This window comes from Arvicanthis niloticus, chromosome 4, assembly GCF_011762505.2.
Source record: "Arvicanthis niloticus isolate mArvNil1 chromosome 4, mArvNil1.pat.X, whole genome shotgun sequence".
Lineage (NCBI taxonomy): Eukaryota > Metazoa > Chordata > Mammalia > Rodentia > Muridae > Arvicanthis > Arvicanthis niloticus.
The window spans coordinates 109,441,054-109,461,260 of NC_047661.1; the positions used below are offsets into that span (position 1 = coordinate 109,441,054).

Below are 20,207 nucleotides of genomic sequence, written 5' to 3' on the forward strand. Positions count from 1 at the left end.
CCTAAACCTGATAAACAACTTTAGCAACGTGGCTGGATATAAAATCAACTTAAACAAATCAGTAGCCTTCCTCTACTCAAAGGATTAACAGGCTGAGAAAGAAATTAGGGAAATGACACCCTTCACAATTGTCACAAATAATATAAAATATCTTGGAGTGAATCTAACCAAGCAAGTGAAAGATCTGTATGACAATAACTTCAAGTCTCTGAAGAAAGAAATCGAAGAAGATCTCAGAAGATGGAAAGATCTCCCATGCTCCTGGATTGGCAGGATTAATTTAGTAAAAATGGCCATCTTGCCAAAAGCAATCTATAGATTCAATGCAATACCCATCAAAATTCCAAATCAATTCTTCATAGAGATAAAAAGAGCAATTTGCAAATTCATTTGGAATAGCAAAAAAACCCAGGACAGCAAGAACTATTCTCAACAATAAAAGAACTTCTGGGGGAATCACCATTCCTGACATCAAACTGTACTACAGAGCAATAGTGATAAAAATCGACATGGTATTGGTACAGAGACAGCCAGGAAGATCAATGGAATAGAATTGAAGATCCAGAAATGAACCCACACAGCCATGGTCACTTGATCTTTGACAAAGGAGCTAAAACCATCCAGTGGAAAAAGGACAGCATTTTCAACAAATGGTGCTGGTTCAACTGGAGGTCAGCAAGTAGAAGAATGCAAATCAATCCATTCTTATCCCCTTATACAAAGCTCAAGTCCAAGTGGATAAAGAACCTTCACATAAAACCTGATACACTAAAACTAATAGAAGAGAAGGTAGGGAAGACCCTCGAATACCTAGGCACAGGGGGAAAGTTCCCGAACAGAACACCAATGGCTTATGCTCTAAGATCAAGAATTGACAAATGGGACCTCATAAAATTGCAAAGCTTCTGTAAGGCAAAGGACACTGTCAATAGGACAAAACGGCCACCAACAGATTGGGAAAAGATCATTACCAATCCTCCATCGGATAGAGGGCTAATATCCAACATGTACAAAGAACTCAAGAAATTAGACTCTAAACAACCAACTAACCCTATTAAAAATGGGGTACAGAGCTAAACAAAGAATTCTCAACTGAGGAAACTCAAATGGCCAAGAAGCACCTTAAGAAATGCTCAACATCCTTAGTCATCAGGGAAATGCAAATCAAAACAACACTGAGATACCACCTCACACCAGTCAGAATGGCTAAGATCAAAAACTCAGGTGATAGTAGATGTTGGTGAGGATGTGGAGAAAGAGGAACACTCCTGCATTGTTGATGGGGTTGCAAGCTGGTACAACCACTCTGGAAATCAGTCTGGCAGTTCAGCAGAATATTGGAGATAGTATTCTCTGAAGACGCAGCTGTACTACTCCTGGGCATATACCCAGAAGATGCTCCAACATATAACAAGGACACATGCTCCACTATGTTCATAGCAGCCTTATTTATAATAGCCAGAAGCTGGAAAGAGGCTAGATGGCCTTCAACAGAGGAATGGATACAAAAAGATGTGGTACATTTATACAATGGAGTATTACTCAGCTATAAAAAATAATGAATTTGAGAAGTTCCTAGGTAAGTGGATGGAACTAGAAAATATTATCCTGAGTGAGGTAACCTAATCACAAAATAATACACATGGTATTCACTCACTGATAAGTGAATATTAGCCCAAAAGCTTGAAATGGCCAAGATTCACCTCACAGACCACATAAAGCCCATGAAGAAGGAAGACCAAGTGTGGGTGCCTCAGTCCTACTTAGAAGGAGTAGCAAAATACTCAAGGAAGCAAATATGGAAACAAAATGTGGGACAGAAACTGAAGGAGGGGTTGTTTGGAGACCATTCTACCTGGGTATCCATCCCATGTGCAGTCACCAAAGGTAGACACTGATGTGGATGTCAGGAAGTGCATGCTGACAAGAGCCTGATATCGCTGTCTCCTTAGAGGTCTGCCAGAGTCTGACATATTCAGAGGCGGATGCTCACAGCTAACAATTGATCTGATCAAGGGGTTCCCAATGGAGGAGTGAGAGAGAAGACTGAAGGAGCTGAAAGGGTTTGTGGCCACATGAGGAGAGCAACAATGCCAACCAACCAGAGCTCCCCAGGGTCTAAACCACCAGCCTGGGAGCACATAGGGAGGGACCCATGACTCCAGCTGTATATGTAGGTGAGGATGGCCTTGTCGGGCATAGGTGTGAGAGGAGATCCTTGGTCCCATGAAGGCTGGACACTGAGTGGGGGGGGTAATTTGAGGGTGGGAAAGTGGGAGTAGGGGGGTAGGTGGGGGCACATCCTTATAGAAGCAGGAGGATGGGGGATGGAATAGGTGGTTCCTGGGTTGGGGGGGGAATGGGGTAAGGGGATAAAATCTAAAATGTAAATATAATATCCAATAAAAAATAAATAAATAAAATTTAAAAGGGAAAAAAACAGCTTTTCTTTTTTAATTTTCTTAATTTTATTTTTTAAATTTTTCTTTAATCCTTCTTTACAATCCAGATTTTATTCCCCTTCTGGTCCACCCTCTGACTGTTCCACATCTCATACCTCCTCCCCTACCCCACCATCATCTCTATGAGGATGTCTCCACCTACCCCACCAGACCTCCCCACTCCCTGAGCCCTCTAGTATCTTAAGGGTTTAGTGAAGGTTAGTCATCTCTGACAGTCCAGACCTGGCAGTCCACTACTGTATATGTGTTTGGGGCCTCATATCAGCTGGTGTATGCTACCTGGTTGGTGGTCCAGTGTCTGAGAGACCTCAGGGGTCCAGATTAGTTGAGACAGCTTAAAGTTTTTCTAAAACTGGGAAACCGTGAGTAAGTGACATCAGCAGGAGTGACATCAGCAAGAGTGACATCAGCAGGAGTTGTGATTATTAACTGAACAGTTGGGCAGTGATTATCTCGTTCAACTTTGCTTCTTTTTGTGCTCTGATTAATTTTATTTTCTTTAATATGATTGTTGGGTTTGGTGAATATCGTATTTCCTATTTCATGTATTTCTGTTCCTTATCTAGTATAGCTCCTGTCTTCTCACTTTTGCCATCTTGACTCTTTTGTTCTTCAGTACATAACACAGAGAAAAGGCTTGGCTAGCTAATTTTCCTTCTTCTCTTTATGTTTTATGCATGAACTCACTCCTGAATATTCAGCCTCTACTATTTTATAAAAACTTCACAATACTTTAAGTATATAACACAAATTTTCATTATAGTACTTTTAACAAATTAATTATTCAGATTTCTTGTGACGTTTTAAACATATGACGGTTTTTACTTATGATAGACAATTTTATTGTATGCTCAGCAAATTAGAATTTTATTTTACCAACTGCATGGAATTGATGGTTATTTCTTTTTTTTAAAGATTTATTTATTTTTATTTATATGAGTGCATTGTAGCTGTCTTCAGGCACACCAGAAGAGAGCATCAGATCCTAGTACAGATGGTTGTGACCCACCATGTGGTTGCTGGGAATTGAACTCAGGACCTCTGGAAGAGCAGTCAGTGCTCTTAAATGCTGAGCCATCTCTCCAGCCCAATGGTTATTTCTTATGATCTAATATAAGATTAACTTTTCTTTTAACATGGAACACTTCATGAATTTGCATGTCACCCTAGTACAAGTGCCATGTTAACATTCTCTGCATCATTCCAATTTTCGTGTATGTGACACTGAAGCAAGCACAAAAATCTAGAACCTGCCTTTTTTTTCTTTTCTTTCCTTTTTTTTTTTAAGATGGGGTTTCTCTAAATATCCCTGGCTGTCCTGAAACTTACTGTGTAAACCAAACTGGCCTTGAACTCACAAAAACCCACCTACTTCAACCTCCAGAATGCTTGGATTAAAGGGGTATGCTACAAGACCAACTGTTGTAAATATATCTGTATGCTAAAAGACTAGTTTCACTTTATGTTCTCATGGCTGTGTGTATATATTAGTAGGTCATAATAATCCTAAAGAACCTAATATTGCCATGATCAGTCTTTACTATACTGTTCTCAACACTTTGCTTTTTAAATTCTCAACCTTTCTAGAGTTGCGACCCTTTAATATAGTTCTTCATGTTATAGTAAGCCCCAAACATACAATTATTTTGTTGCTACTGCATAACTGTACTTTTGCTACTGTCATGAATCATAATATAAATATCTGATTTGCAGGATAGCTGATATGCAACCCCTTTAACAGGGTCAGACCATCCCCAAAGAGGGTGTGACCCACAGGCTGAGAACCACTAATTTAAGTGAAGAAATGGTACTTTGTGGGTAAGAATCTGAGCAGAGAGAAGTTAGTCTTCCCAAGTACACTCCTATTTCAAGGTATTCATCCTTGATTCTCAACCCGAAATTCTTAATGACAGTTCTGAGGACAGGAAGACATCCCATTGGTCTCCTACTGCCCCTATTTTGAATTAGAATGATCATGTCACAGCTGCATGCTTCCCTCAGTATCATTGCAGAAGGAAGATGTTTGTGCCTCCTCTACCCACTACTCAGAGAAATTACAAAATAAGCCATGATCGGGTTCATCTGTGAGCTTTGAAATGTGATATACTAGTTGATTCATTTTTATTTTAAATAAACCCTTTTCTAAAGAAGATAAGGACTCATAACTTTCAAACCAAGGATAGCCATAATCCTCTATGATTACTTTCAGAAACCAGGACTCTATAGGCTGAGAAGGGCCCACAGTTCAAAGGCTTGTGGAGAGTAGGAGATGGCATGCTAACTCCATGAGATTTCTACTTAATCTCCTTGCTTGACCTCCACAAAAAGCTAGTGGCTATCTGACACCTCAGTGATATTGAAGAGATTTAGTTTAACTTGTGCTTATCAGTTAATACCGGGATAGTATTCCTTTAAAAGTTTAAAACAACAAGAGAATTCTTTTAATAGACATAATTTGACTCAGGAACACAAAGCTTTCATTTGGAAATATGTATAAATCTAACTTAATAGAGTCCTTCAAGTATAGGTCAAATTTTGTTTCCTTATACTTTACAGTCTCCATAGTTTTCAATTGATTTTGTTACCGCACACTGCCGTTTGATGTTTGTAATGGTGGCTTCTAAGATGTGTGATGAGGGAGTCCTAGACCAGACACAAATGCCCCCAGAGTTCCAAGTGCACAAGATGAAAAAACAGTCAGCTGTTGAACTCTACAGGCCTCTAGTCTCCCTGCTTTCCTCATCCAGAGCTCTTTCCTCTTTCATCTGTGGTAAACCCTGGGCCAAGAGAGGAGATTGCCTCAGGCATGTTCAGAATCCAGGTTTCAAGATGACTTACTTATTCAGGGAATATGTCTGCTTATCTAAGGATGTAGGTTTATTGTAAACCTCTATGGCCCTGTTCGGTTTAAAAGCAATATATTACAGTCCAACGTCACATGTAAAAGGTCTGCTTCTTGGAGAGAAAAAACCGTTTCTCAAAGAGTAAAAATTATGCTGTGCTACATTTATTTATTTGATGACTTACATAGAGTTTATTGCCTTGAGAGCTAAGCTAGAAACATCCTCTGGACATACCCCAGGGTGCTCTAAAAAACCCGTGTAATTCATCCTCTGCTTTTGGCTATTTCTGACATCTTCAATTTACTTGGCTTTGGTCCTGATACTTAATACTTGGTTCTTTTTCTAGCTGACACAAATAATATATAAACGCTCACAAGCACACACAAGTTATTTGAAATCCACATTAGACCTGTGAATCGGCTCAACAAAAGCCACGTTCCGTGGCATCTTGCCTTCGTGCTTTTGCTGCGCCACGGATTAAATCACTAAGCAGTTAGCATTAATGAGATACGTGTTCAGATTCAAACCTCTTTCTGGTAATGGTGCCAAGGTTAGGATTGAACAAGAGTTATGGCTGTGAGCTCTGGAGTTTGAACTTTTGCTCTTTCGCCTGCTGGCTGTGAGACCCAGAAAAAGCAATTTAAGTTCTCTGTAACTCGGAGGCAATAATGATACCTACTTCGCTGGACTGTTTTGAAGATCAAAAGCAAACTATGTGCAGAAATGCATGGAGGATTGTACCTTACATACCCAGTACACAGAACAGATTCAATCAGCATCAACTAACAGTACATGGATCAGGTCATGAACTGTGTTATTAAGACTTTTAATTTCCAGAGTTCAAAGAACAAAGCATGATTTCACATAAAATACAACTGACTGATCTTATCGACTTAAATTAGCTAGTTCAACATGTACATATTTCTGAAATACCAGTAAGCAGTTTTTACATTTTCTTAAATTTATTTATTTATTTGTTTACATCCCAAATGCCGCTTCTCCTCCAGGTCCCTCCCTCACCCAGCCCCTCCCCTATCCCACTCCCCTTCTCTGAGAGGGTGAGACCCTCCCTGAGTATCCCCCACACCCTAGCACATCAAGTCTCTGCCAGATTAGGCATATCCTCTCTGACTGAGGCAAGACAGGGTAGCCATGAAGACTGAACTGCCTGTCTGTTACATATGTACTAGGGCCTGGTTCCAGCCTATATATGTTCTTTGGTTGGCGGCTCAGATTCTCAGAGCTCCCAAGGGTCCAGGTTTGTTGACTCTGTTGGTCTTCCTGTGAAGCTCCCATCTTTGATTTCCCGCAACTCTTCCATAGGTGTCACCCTAACCTCCATCTAATGTTCAGCTGTCCGGATCTGCTTATGTTTCTGTTTGCTGCTTGGTGCAGCTGCTCAGAGGACAGTTCTGCTAGGCTCCTGTCTGAAAGCATCACAGAGTATCATTAACAATGTCAGAGATTGGTGTTTACCCATGGGATGGGCTATGACTTGGGCTGGTTATTGGTTGGCCATTCCTTCAGTCTCTGCTCTGTCCCTGCACTTCCTTTAGAAAGGACAAATTTGGGCTCCAAAGTTTAATGTGTGAGTTGGTGTCTCTATCTTTCCACTGGAATCCTGCCTGGCTATAGGAGGTAGCCTCTTCAGGTTCTATGTCCCTATTGATAGGCATCTAGGCTAATGTCACCCATGTTGACTCCTGGCAGCCCCTCTTCTATCCCAGGTCTCTGAGACTGTCTAGAGATTCTCCCCTCCCTACCACCCCAGGAAGCTGCAGATTTCCATTCAATCTCCTAACCCACTGGGTCACTCCCAGTCTCTACATTCCCTTTCCCCTCCTGTCACAGTCCCCTTCTTCCTTCTGCCTTCTATGACCACTTTATTTCCCCTTGTAAGTGTGATTCAACCATCTTTGTTTGGTTCTTCTGCCTTATTTAACTTCATTGGGTCTGTGGGGTATATCATGAGTATTTTGTAATTTATGACTAATATCCACTTATCAGTGAGTACATACCATGCATGTCCTTTTCAGTCTGGGTTACCTCACTCGGGATGATATTTTCTAGTTCCATCCACTTGCCTAAAAAGTTCATGATGGCTTTGTTTTTAATGGCTGTATTCCATGCTGTAAATGAACAGTTTCTATTTCCATTCATATGTTGAGGGACATCTGGGATCTTTTCAGTTTCTGGCTATGACAAATAAAACTTCTATAGACATAGTAAAACACATGTCCTTGTGGTCTGGTGGAGCATCTTTTGGGTATATGTCCAGGAGTCCTATAGCTGGATCTTCAGGTAGAACTATTTCCAATTTTTTGGGAAGCTGCCAAATCAATTTCCAGAGTGGTTGTACAAGTTCGCACTCTTACCAGCAATGGAGGAGTGTTCCTCTTTCTCTACACCCATGCCAGCAGGTCTCATCCTTTGAGATTTAATCTTAGCCATTCTGATTGGTGTAAGGTGAATCTCAGAGTGTTTTCAATTTGCATTTCTCTGATGACAAAGGACTCTGAACCTTTCTTTAAGTGTTTCCCAGCCATTTGAGATTCCTCTGTTGAAAATTCTGTTTAGTTCTGTGTCCCATTTTTTTAAATGAGTTATTTGGTTTGCTAGAGTTTAACTTCTTGAATTCTTTATATATTTTGGAAATTAGCCACATGTCAGATGAAGGGTTAGTGAAGATCTTTTCCCAATCTGTAGGCTGCCATTTTGTCCTGTTGACAATGTTCTTTGCCTTACAGAAGCTGTTCAGTTTCATGAGGAGGTCCCATTTATCAGCTGTTAATCTTAGGGCCTAAGCTATTGGTGTTCTGTTCAAGAAATTGACTCCTGTACCAATGCATTCAAGATATTACCGACTTTGTCTTCTTTTAGGTTTGGTGTATCTGGTTTTATGTCAAGGTCCTTGATTAACTTGAACTTGAGTTTTGTGCATGGTGATAAACATGGATCTACTTACATTCTTCTACATGGAGACATTCAGTTAGACCATCGCTATGTGCTGTAGATTCTTTTTTTTTCCATTGCATGGTTTGGATTATTTGTCAAAAATCAAGTGCCCATTGGTTTGTTGTTTTATTTCTGGGTCTTTAATTAGAATTAATTGATCAACCTATCTGTTTCTATGCCAACACCATGTAGTTTATATCACTATTACTATATAGTATAGTTTGAAATCTGGGATGGTGATTATTATTGAAGTTTGGGAGGTTATATAATTGTTCAGGATTGTTTTTTAGCTATCCTGAGTTTTTTTTCCATATGAGGTTTAGAATTATTCTTTCAAGGCCTGTAAAGAATTGTGTTAAAATTCTGTTGTGGATTGCATTTAATCTCTGGATTGCTTTTAGTAAAATGGGCATTTTCACTACATTAATCCTACCTATCCATGAGCATGGGAGATCTTTCCATCTTCTGATCTCTTCTTCAATTTCTTCCTTCAGGGTCTTGAAGTTCTTATCATACCAACCTTTTATTTGCTTTGGTAGAGTTACACCTCGATATTTTGTATTATTTGTGGCTATTGTGAAGGGTGTTGTTTCCAAAATTTCTTTCTCTGCTCATTTATCATTTGTATAAAGGAGGGATTTCTTTGAGTTAATTTTATATCCAGCCACTTTGCTGAAGTTGTTTATCAGCTGCAGGAGTTTTCTGTTAGAATTTTGGGGATCACTTATGTATACTATCATGCAAATAGTAATACCTTGAAGGTAAGGTAATACCTTGCCTTCTTCCTTTCCAATTTGATCTCCTTTTGTTGTCCTATTTCTCTAACTAAAACTTCAAGAACTATATTGAATAAATAGAGGGAGAGCAGGCAGCCTTGTCTGGCAGGTTTTTGGCCAGAGTCTGCTCTGCCACTGGGCAAGGCCACTTGGAGAAACTGAAAGAGAAGAGTTTAAATGTGCCTACCCTACCTACACTGCCACAGGGGCAGGTGCTGGATACCATGGGATGGGGTGGGGGGGAGTACAGTCTGAGATGTGGGAACTCTGGAGCAGGTTTAGGGATCCCCAGGCCTTCGATGAGGCCAGGGCCGTGGGATTCTCATACTCTTGGATATATAGGCACTGCTCAGAGCCACAGAAGAGCAGAGAATAGAGTCACAGGCCCCAGAAGAGCAGAGAATGGAGTCATAGGCCCCGAGGGCTGGGGACAGTGCCTAGCCCGGGGTGAGAGGGAGGGAGCATTGGCTAGTCCCAGCAGGGATAGTCCTTGGCTTGACTGTGGTTGGCTTGACAGCAGTTGTGCTGGGAGCTCAGAAAAGCTTTCTATGGGAGATTAGGCTGTGATTCTGTAGGTGAAGACTTTCTTCATGGCTTCCCAGGACAGATCTTGATGAAAAGAGGCAGTCCATAGTTCTAAACAGTTTGTTGTCATGCCAGAAAGTAGATGCATAAAACCATACCTTTGCAGGGAGGAATATCTGGGAAAGGAAGCTTATTGGCTATGCCCTCCAGGTCTCTTAGGTACCTCATTAGCATGGAGAACTCTGTTTGAGCCTATTTGACTGTGGTCAAGTCTCTTTTCCTATTGTTTTGGTCTGAGATGTTAGGGATGCCTCATCTACATGTGGAAGGGCTTGGGGTATTGCCCTAACATGACTGATAGCCCCAAATCTATGGGGACTGTGGCTATGTGACAGGGGCCTGGAACCAGGAGCAGGTGATGCTCCTACAACTCCTACAGTCTCTTCAGGGTCTCTGAGGATTCTAGCTTTTGGTTCAACCTTACCAGGCTTCCTCTCATGGTCTATTACCCCACACTTGTCTTCTCCCTGATTTTAATGGAATTGCTTTAAATTTCTCTCTATTTATTTGATGTTGGCTATTGGCTTACTGCATATTGCCTTTATTATGTTCAGGTATTTGCCTTGAATCCCTGATCTCTCCAAGACTTTTAATATGAAGGAGTGTTGGATTTTTTTCAAAGGCTTTTTCAGCATCTAATGAAATGATCATATGATTTTAGTCTTTCAGTTTCTTTATATAATGGATTATGTTGATGGATTGTTGAATATTGAACTGCCCCAGCTCACCTTGGATGAAGCCTACTTGATTGAAGGGAATGTTTTGATGTGTTCTTGAATTTGGTTTGCTAGAATTTATTGAGTATTTTTGCATTGATATTCATAAGGAAATTGGTCTGAAATTCTCTTTCTTTGTTGAGTCTTTATGTGATTTAGGTATTGGGCTGAATGTGGCCTTATAAAATGAATTAGGCAGTATTCCTTCTGTTTCTATTTTGTGGGATAGTTTGAAAAGTATTGGTATTAGCTCTGTTTTGAATGTCTTGTAGAATTCTGCACTAAAAACCATCTGACCCAAGGCTGGCTATTTATTTATTTATTTATTTATTTATTTATTTATTTATTTATTTTTGGTTGGGAGACTTTTAATAACTGCTTCTATTTCCTTAGATGTTATGGGAGTGTTTAGGTAGTTTAACTGCTCTCCATTTATCTTTGGTATGTGACCTCTGTCTAGAAATTCATCCATTTCATTTAGATTTTCCAGTTTTGTGGAGTACATGCTTTTGAATTAAGACCTAATGGTATTTTGGATTTCCTCAGTCTCTATTATTATGTCTCACTTCTCATTTCTGATTTTGTTAATTTAGATACTGTCTCTGTGCCTTTTCATTAGTTTAGCTGTGTTTGTCTATGTTGTTGATTTTCTCAAAGAACTAACTCCTAGTTTTGTTGTTTCTTTGTATTGTACTCTTTGTTTCTGTTTGATTGATTTCAGCCCTAAATTTAACTGTTTCCTGCTGTCTACTTCTCTTGGGTGTGCTTGCTTCTTTTTGTTCTAGAGATTTCAGGTGTACTATTAAGGTATTAGTATGAGATCTCTCTAATTTCTTTATGAAGGTGTCTTAGTTCGGGTTTTACTGTTGTGAACAGACACCATAACCAAGGCAAGTATTATAAAGGATAACATTTAATTGGGGTTGGCTTACAGATTCAGAGATTCAGTTCCTTATCAAGGTGGAAGCATGGCAGCACAATGCAGGCATGGTGCAAGCAGAGCTGAGAGCTCTACATCTTCATCTGAAGACTGCTAGCAGAATACTGGCTTCCGGGCAGCTAGGGTGAGGGTCTTAAAGCCCATGCCCACATTGATACACCTACTCCAACAAGGCCACACCTTCTAATAGTGCCACTCCCTGGGCCAAACATATACAAACCATCACAGAAGGCTTCCAGTGCTGTGGCTTAAGGAGCAATGTGCTGTTCCATGACCACCAGTCATGTGGGCATGGTCCACCAGTTTTTAAATTTTTAACTAGGAGCCTTTTTAAATGCATAGTACTTAAAATTTTATAAAGTAATTCTCTACCATTTTCTTGGGCTCACTTCCAAACACATACATCTGATACTCACCCATCTTTGAATATTAGCAACATTTAGGCCAACTATCACCTATGTAACTCCATAGGTTATCTTCCTTCAAAGTAAATTTTTCAGAAGAAAATCCAGAACCCTATATACGTTCTGCTCAACCAGACTTGCCTTGGCAGAGAGCCTGTGCACATTTTTAAAAGGGCCTTTGGTACACTTTGGTTCTTCTCATATATTTGGCTGTGAGCCTACCCTTTAAGGGCTGAGCCATCTCTCCAGCCCCACATTGATTTTGTTTTTTGTTTTTTTTTTTTTAGGTTCAGCTTGTGCATTTCCTTCCTGTTTCCATGTCTCTATCATCCTGCTTCTAAAAGTGAATTCGCTCAGAAGAGCTTTGCTACCTAAGAAACCTTAGTCTCCCCTCCTGCTCTGTGCCAACAGAGGACCATAAACTAGCTGGAAGAGCTAGATAGAAAGAAGAAAAACTGTTGTCCTGTTAAATAATAATCAGAATGAAGACATACAAATGACATCTGGGGTTAGGCGGCTCCAGAGGACACACTATTTACCAAGCGAAACCATTTGAGTTACCATAGAACACTTGTTCACTTTGCTTATGGATATGAAATGTCCCTAGGGGCCTGTGTGTTAAAGGTTTGGTTCTCAGCCTGTGGCACTGCTGAGAGGTAGGTATAACCACTTCATAGGTCTTCATGCTGCTGGGAAGGGTGTGACTGGAGGATAGAGTGGGACCCACACCCCTTCATCTTTTCCTTCTGCTTCTTGACTCTGAGATAAGAGTTCTTTCTCTGATGCTTGCTTCAACCATGGTGTGCTGCCTTGTCACAGACCAAGAGCAACAAGGCCACACATAGTATATTAGAATCTCTGCACTTCAGATAAAGCTGAAAACTTTCTTTTTCCAAATTGATAGTCTCCGCATTTTTTGTTGGAATTCTAACTATCACAGTTTTAAAGTAATTTTGGAAAATAAATAAGCACCTACCTTAGAACCCAGCCAGGACAGACACTTGTCAAATTGATCTGCCTTGAGCCTGCTTTTATATGATTTAGCAGCTCAGGAAACTGACTAGCCAATGTGGAGTCAATGTAACTTGGCTACCCTGGTGTGTAAAATGGTCCTACTGCCCTCAATAACCTTTGTGTCCCTGATCTTATACAAAGATGACAGTTTCTTGGTGCCCAGCAGAACTCAGTTTCACAAGGGTTTATTATGGGATAAAGTTCATCTTTTCTCTAATATCCTGACCTTCAAAAACTTTCAGGGAAGTTTACATTGGTAAGGTTATTGTCTGTTCAGAAGCTGGCTTCTTCAAAATGTAAATATTTTTTCAAAGAAAACCGTAGTTTAAATGGCTTACACTGGGGATATGGAACCTGAAGAGGCTACCTTCTATAACCAGGCAGACCCCCAATGCAGGGATAAGGACACTCACTCACCCACTAAAGTTTTGACCTGAAATTTCTTCTGTCTAATAGAAATGCAGGAACAAAGATGGAGCAGAGACTGAAGGAATGGCCAACCAATAACCAGCCCAACTTGAAACCCATCCCATGAGAAAGCACCAATCCCTGACATTATTAATGCTCCTCTGCTATACTTACAGACAAGAGCCTAGCATAACTGTCCTCTAAGAGTCTCTACCCAGCATCTGGCTGGAACAGACCCATATGCCAACAGCTAAACATTAGACAGAAGTTGAGGACTCTTATGGAAGAGTTACAAGAAAGATTGAAGGGCCTAAGGGGAATGGGAACCCCACAGGATGACCAAGAGACAGCTAGCCTGAACCTCTGGGAGCTCTCAGAGACTGAGCCACCCACCAAAAAACACACACAGGCTGGAATGAGGCTCCCAGCACATATGCAGCAGATGTGCAGCTACAATCTCCATGTTGGCCCCCCAACAACTAGAATAAAGTCTCTCCCTAAAGCTGTAGCCTGAAGGTCACAGCTGTTCTCCAACAGGGCTGCCTTCTCTGGCTTCAGTGGCAGAAAATGCATCTAATCTGGAAGAAACTTGATAAGCCAGCTGAGGGGTAGGGGTACCCAAGGGGGGTCCCTGCCCTCTCAGAGGAGAAGGGGCGGGGGATAAAGGGAGGGTCTCAGTGAGGGGAGTCCAGAGGTAGGCTTGAAATGTAAATAAATAGATCAATTAATTAATTAATAAAAAATAATAATCATGAACACTGACAATTGGTACTGCTGATGTTCTAGTGTAATTCTTGATGATGCCCTTCATCTTTAAATGTGTCTCAGTTTGGATGAAAATTAGTTACCAGAGTTACACATAGCACTTGTTCGCTGTTCAGTGCCATTTAGATATAGTCACTTATTTAGTTTTCCCATCAGTAAGTTAGTTGCTGTTCTTATTCCAACATATCAGTGGAGAAACCAAGGCTTGGAGTGAATAATTGCCTGTGACCACACATAAATGCACTAAAATGATACAAGTTGAAGCAAAATGTCTGCTTCTATACATCTAGAATCTGAACCCTGTACTGTTTTGCAGCCTGCGGAGCTTGGCCTTATTTTCTCCACCTTGGTACCCTTTTATTGGATGCTTCAGTAAGGAGACAAATCTTTGGACGTTAGCTAGTAGCCTGAACTCCAGACCACACTTGTTTTGATGCAGTGGACACTTCCATCTAAACCTTCCAGAACTGTCAACTGGGAAAAGAACTGCAGACCGTTGACAAGGAGAAGACAAAGGGACTGCGCAGGACTCCCATCAGGCACCACAACAGAAAGTCAGCCTATGTGGGAAATGAGAGGAGAGAGTTGACATTTGGAATTTGGAGATGGCAGAACTGCACTACCAAAGGAAAATGCTAAACTTTTGTGCTTGGGTAAAGATTATAGTGTTTGAGCAAGGAGACCACTCACTGCAAGAAGATGCTTTGTAAAAGCTCCCACTCAGAGTGCTAGAAGCCAAAGCCATATTTCTCAGTTGCTGCCAAGATCCACCCAAATGTTTCAGGTCTAAGATCCCCAGTCACTTATGCCTGCCATAGAAAGATAGATTCGCACCCAGGGACCTGGTAAGAAGACATTTCAGTTTCTTTAAACTGGGTCCAAGAAAGTGTGTATGTGCTATTTTGTTCTACTGCAATTCTTATCTTAACTACTCCAGCTCACATTTCCAGACTGCTTGAGGAAGTTTCCAGTGGACATAAATGACATAGAGTCCTCTGGTTGTTTTTTCTACACTACATTATATCATCTCTCTAATACCAGGACACCACTGAAATTCAAATGTCCCTAGTTAAAAAATAAGCAAAGGTCCACAATTATGCTTCAAATAGTCTAAAATTAATCAATTTAGGTACATATTGCTTTTATGTTGACTTTAAAAATATATTTTTTCAGAATATTTTTAAAACTCTGGATGATTTTTTTCCTTCCCAGAAGCACCACAGTTATTGAAACAATTTGCAAGCATAAATTGCTGTGTTTGGATTCTAACATACTCTCAAGTTTTAGACTTCACAATTCCCTTTCAACATTTGCTGTGCGACGTGTTGAGGGTCCCCAAGACCAGATAGAGGTCTGGTGATGTGTCATCGGAAGGGCTCACGGGACTCAGTTGTGTAGTCACAATCATGGCTGTGATTTATGGGTGAAAAGGGGATGCAAACAAAACCAGCAAAAGGAAAGGCATGCTGGGGCGGGGCTGCAGGAAAAGCAGTCGTGAGCTTCCAAGTGCCTGTCCCAGCAGACACACACAGGATATACTTCATTCCCTTAGCAATAAGTTGTGATAAATGCCAAATGTCCTCCAGGCAAGCCTATTAGCAACCCGGAGCTAAGGCTTTTACGAGGACTAGCTATGTCGATGCCTTCTGCCTGGCATGAATACAAATTTCAGACTCCCAGGAGGACAGCAGGTGTTCTGCATAAGCCATAGAGAAGCTATATTGTCAGCTGTACCAGCATTTCTGGTAAGTAAGCCGCTCTACAAGAAAATGATGGAACGTCTCAAAAAAAAAAAACCAAGCTTACAGATGCCAGCCAAAGGCCAGCTTCATGACTTTTCTAAGAACATTTGCCAGGTTCATCACGCTAACTCTGTTCAGCAGATGTCTCATAGTTTTAGCTTAACAGGTCAAGATAAAGACATTAAAGGATTGTCTCATAAGCATGAGCTAATGTTTAGCACAAGCTCCAGTCATCCAAGCTCCCATCCCAATACTCTTCCCAGTAGACTAGACAGCTACTTAGGAACGCATTCTATAACTCAGTAAGACTAAGTTCAATGAAGGGGCTAAGAATCAGTGATGCAGTTTTTGTCTTTCGTATGTGAATCAGAAACAAAAGCCAATGTCTGTCGGGTTTTCCCTTTCCATCATAGCCTTCAGCAAAGATGAAGTGTTCTATAGTTGTCTGTTGCGGCAGCTTCTTGCAACCTTCAACTACCAAACACTTGAAATATGGCCAGAAAAAAAAAAGATCGGCTTGTTTTGCTCAATTTTAAGTTGAACAGTTACATATGGCTTATAAGACACTTGTTAGAAACATAGTCATAGAAGGTTTAATACTTGTTAGAAACACAATCATAAAAGGTTAAAGATTTACTTTGTTAAAGAAAACTTCACTACATGTCTTAGGTTTAATAACTCTTGAAACACCAGATTTACTTTCTGGTTTTCTAGGGTCCAAACCAATACCATAGTATGCCCCCACAAATATCTTAATTTCTAGTAGTCTTAATCCAAATGTATAAAGTTTATCCATAATAAAAATAATGCCTCATCACTGTTAACTATGATGATGTATATGTGTGGAGAGGGAAAGGGGAATGGGATGTGTGTGTATATCTGGTGTGGAGTGTGTGTGTGTTTGTGTGTGTTGTAATGTGACTGTGTGTGTGTGTGTGTGTGTGTGAGAGAGAGAGAGAGAGAGAGAGAGAGAGAGAATGTATGTGTGTGTGTGTTCTTCTGCATAATGGTACATCTAGCCAGCTCAAAAGTGTTGGGGTTGGTCTAGTGCTGCTATGTATTCAAATGCTAAATTCTGTACCCCACAATCTAGTTGCCCCAAGACAAGTGAATCCTCACATAGACCAGCATTTGGTGCAAAAACCTTTCTTCCCAAGTTACTTGGTCAATAAAAGGTGAAAGCCTGTGATTGGGCAGTAGAGATAAGAAGGCAGGACTTCCTGGGAGGGAGAAAGGAACTCTAGGAAGAACAAAGAGGAAGGCCCTTTTGCCAGGAGACATGAGAGGTTAGATGGGGCTAGGTGGTCAGTTAACTTAGATGAGGTAGTTGAAAGCCTGTCCATCTAAGGCCTAAGCTTTGAAATATTAAAAGGTCCCTGTGTGATTATTTGGGGAACCAGCTGGTCAAGTAACAACTTCCACTATATTATTTTTGAGCATTAATTAATATATACCAAATATTAATTTAAATCTTTTTACACAAAGGAAAAAGAGAAGCCTGTCATTTTGTAAGACTAGGAATCAATTGGTCCTAAATCAAAGACAGTGACTCTCCATGTGCAAATATTATTTCACATGACTAGAGTTACCCATACAGGAAAAGAAAGAAGACAAAGCAAGAGTAATGCTTTTTCTCTAGAAATGTTACTAATGAAGTATATTATAAATGTCACCCACTTCAAATATTTCTTCTGGCCAATTCATCTTCACACTATTTCATTTCTAAAATCCAGTAGAAAATAATTTTTATTTGTGTGAAAAAAATGAATAAATTTTGATAGTGTATCAGATAAACAAGATTGTTTTTAATATATAATATCTCTACTTTTCTTTCTCTGATAGAGAGAAAAAATCCCATTTTTTTTTCAAGTGCAACACCAAAAGCAATGGCATGTGTGGGGGCTCAGGGAGAAAGCACTGGCTGAGTATTTAGGATGCCCCAGATTCAACATACAGCACCAAAGGCAAAGAACAGAAGTCAAATTGAAAACAAATGACGACACCCCATAAACTCAACTACATGGGGTAGAAAGACAGAAATGTATGACAAGGTGAGAGACAAAGAGGGTAAAACTGAAGATCATATGATAGGATTGTTTCAACCCATTGACATGTTCTGAATATGTTCTAAACACTCAAGGGGGAAAATCTCAGTTTCATTCCTTTTAAACACCTTTGTTGTTAGTGTTGTTGTTGGTAGTGGTGGTGGTGGCAGTGGTGGTGGTGGTGATGTTTATTTTTTGAAATTGTATTTAAATTATATTTAATCCTCCTTCTCTTTCTGCCCTCCAAATTGTATCATATTCCCTTCCCTGCTATCCTTCAAACTCATGGCCTCTCTTTTCACTAATTGTTATTGCAATGCATATATGTATTTGTAAAGTTTATCCCCACCCTGACCATATCCAAGGATTAGCATTCTACTAGAATTATTTGGGGAAGCCTTGCTCTTACTCAGCTCTACATCTTTTTCCGTGGAGAGACATTTCAGCATCATTTCTCTCAGTCCCTGTCTTCATACATTCTCACAGGAGAAAGTAATAAGGAAGCTGTTCACAGTCAGTGAAAACCTGCCCTATTTCTTCTGAGTTGGCATAGTCTACTGCTGAAAATATGCACAATGACATACTTTAAAATTTATAGTTTTGGCAACAGAATAACACATATTGGGGGAGGGGGAGTTAACCTCACACTATTCTTGCTTCCAAAATTGATTAGTACATAGCAGGAGTACAGGCCAAGTCTTTTCACTAAACATCAAAGAATGGCAACAATTGTTAATAAAATGATTATTTGTAACATAGGCCCACTATATAAAGGTCCCAATAGACAGTGTATGGCAGAGATTGGGAGCCATTTACCAAACAATTCCATTTGTCTCCTATACACAAAATGAAGATATATTTTCTGTCTTACTATAGTCCATATTCTCTATCTGCAAGTTCCACATCTGCAGATTGGACCAGGTTCAGACATTATACTAGGCTCATATACAGGACTCCAGTGCTTCAGCTTGTACTAAACATGTACACACTTTTTTATTGTCATTATTCCTAAGCAGCATCATACAATGACTATTTATAAAGTGCTTACACTACAGTAGGTATTGTAAGGAATCTAGAGAGGACTCAAGGCCTGTGAAATGATATGACTAGGTTATATGCAGAAGTGATGGCATTTTATATAGAGATTTTAAGCATTGGGGATTTATCTATCTATGGGCAATTCTAGGACCAATTCTCTGCAGAGTCTAAATGATGATTATATAATTCGCCTAATTTATAATCAAGTAAATGTACTCAGATAATGTATATAGCAGCCTGGCTTGTTCCCTAGAAACCTTCCAGGTAAGCATACACTCTCTTTTCAGCAGTTCACCAGAGGGAATGGCACCCAAGGAGGCTGTGTAAGCCTTGTGTTTAACGGACTCACCTCCTCTTGGCTCCTGAATGCTCACTTGTTTAGCTCTGTAAGGAGGGAGCCTGTCCTCCTGTATGATCCCCTCCTCGTAGAAGGAAGAGATAACTGCACTAAGTCACTGTGACTTTGGGTTTCTTCTGCTTATAACACATAGATCTATTCCCAGCGTTGGCTCTGGGCTCCTTAGTCAGGTCCAAACAATTGGCTTGCTAAAGCTGGCTAAGTGTATTTTAAGATGCGCAGGTTTCCAGATATTAGTGCTTCCTGTCTCTGTGTGCTATTCCGTTACATTTGGGAAGTCAATAAGAAAAGAATCCTCATGGGGAACAAGAACGTCTGTCCTTCGATCTCAGCTCCTTGCCGTGTGGTTTTCAATAGTGCAATTTTTATTTTGCTGGCTCTGGATCACCACTGATGCTGTCATGAAGCAAGCTGAGCCCTGGTCACCTCCTTTCTGTACACACGTCTCACTCTCTCTTCATGGCCCTTTCAACCTTTTTGCTGATTGCTTTTTGGTCTCTTTCTCTAAGGCAAATTTCTAATGTCAAGTTATGTTGGTAAGACTCATTGTGTAATTATGTTCCCCTTATCAAGCCAAGCATATTGGTGCATGCCTATATCCACATTTGTGAGGCTGTGGCAGGAGGATTTGGAGTTCAAAGCCAAAGAACTGGCTATAGAGTTCAGACTGGGCTGTAGAGTGAATTGTAGACCAGTCTGGAGTAAACAATGGCCATATCTCAAAATTAAATCTCACTCTTTCATTCTATTTGTTGTCATAAAACTCCTTTCTAGCCCCATTATTGACTAGCTTCAAGTCCAGTTCATGTCTCTCCAATGAAGGGTTGGCTCCATTCCTAAGAATGCAATTACAGTTTAACTTCTAAGAGAAAGCATTCTGCCTCTCAGTTCTGCCTCTTCCATTACTTTAATAATAGACCATGTCCTGGGCTATAAAATAAAATACAGCAACTTTAAAAGAATTTAAATTTTAACAGCATGCGACTTCTGGTCCCAATCCAATCAAACTAAAACTTAAAAAAAAAGTTACAAAAAAATCACTAAGAAACACAGTTCTAAATAATATATAAGTCAAAAGGATTGTGCCAAAGTAACCTTTTAAGTGTGTAGCACTGAGTAAAATAAACTATAAACTATTCAAGCATATCTATGGGTT

At 40.1% G+C, this 20,207-nt stretch overlaps 1 non-coding gene across 1 annotated transcript; it reads right to left on the reverse strand.

Moving 5' to 3' along the window:
- Positions 1–3,592: 3,592 nt before the first annotated feature.
- LOC117707936 (U6 spliceosomal RNA) lies at positions 3,593–3,699 on the reverse strand. Its single transcript, XR_004606681.1, has one exon. It is a non-coding gene; the product is annotated as a U6 spliceosomal RNA (small nuclear RNA).
- Positions 3,700–20,207: the final 16,508 nt, after the last annotated feature.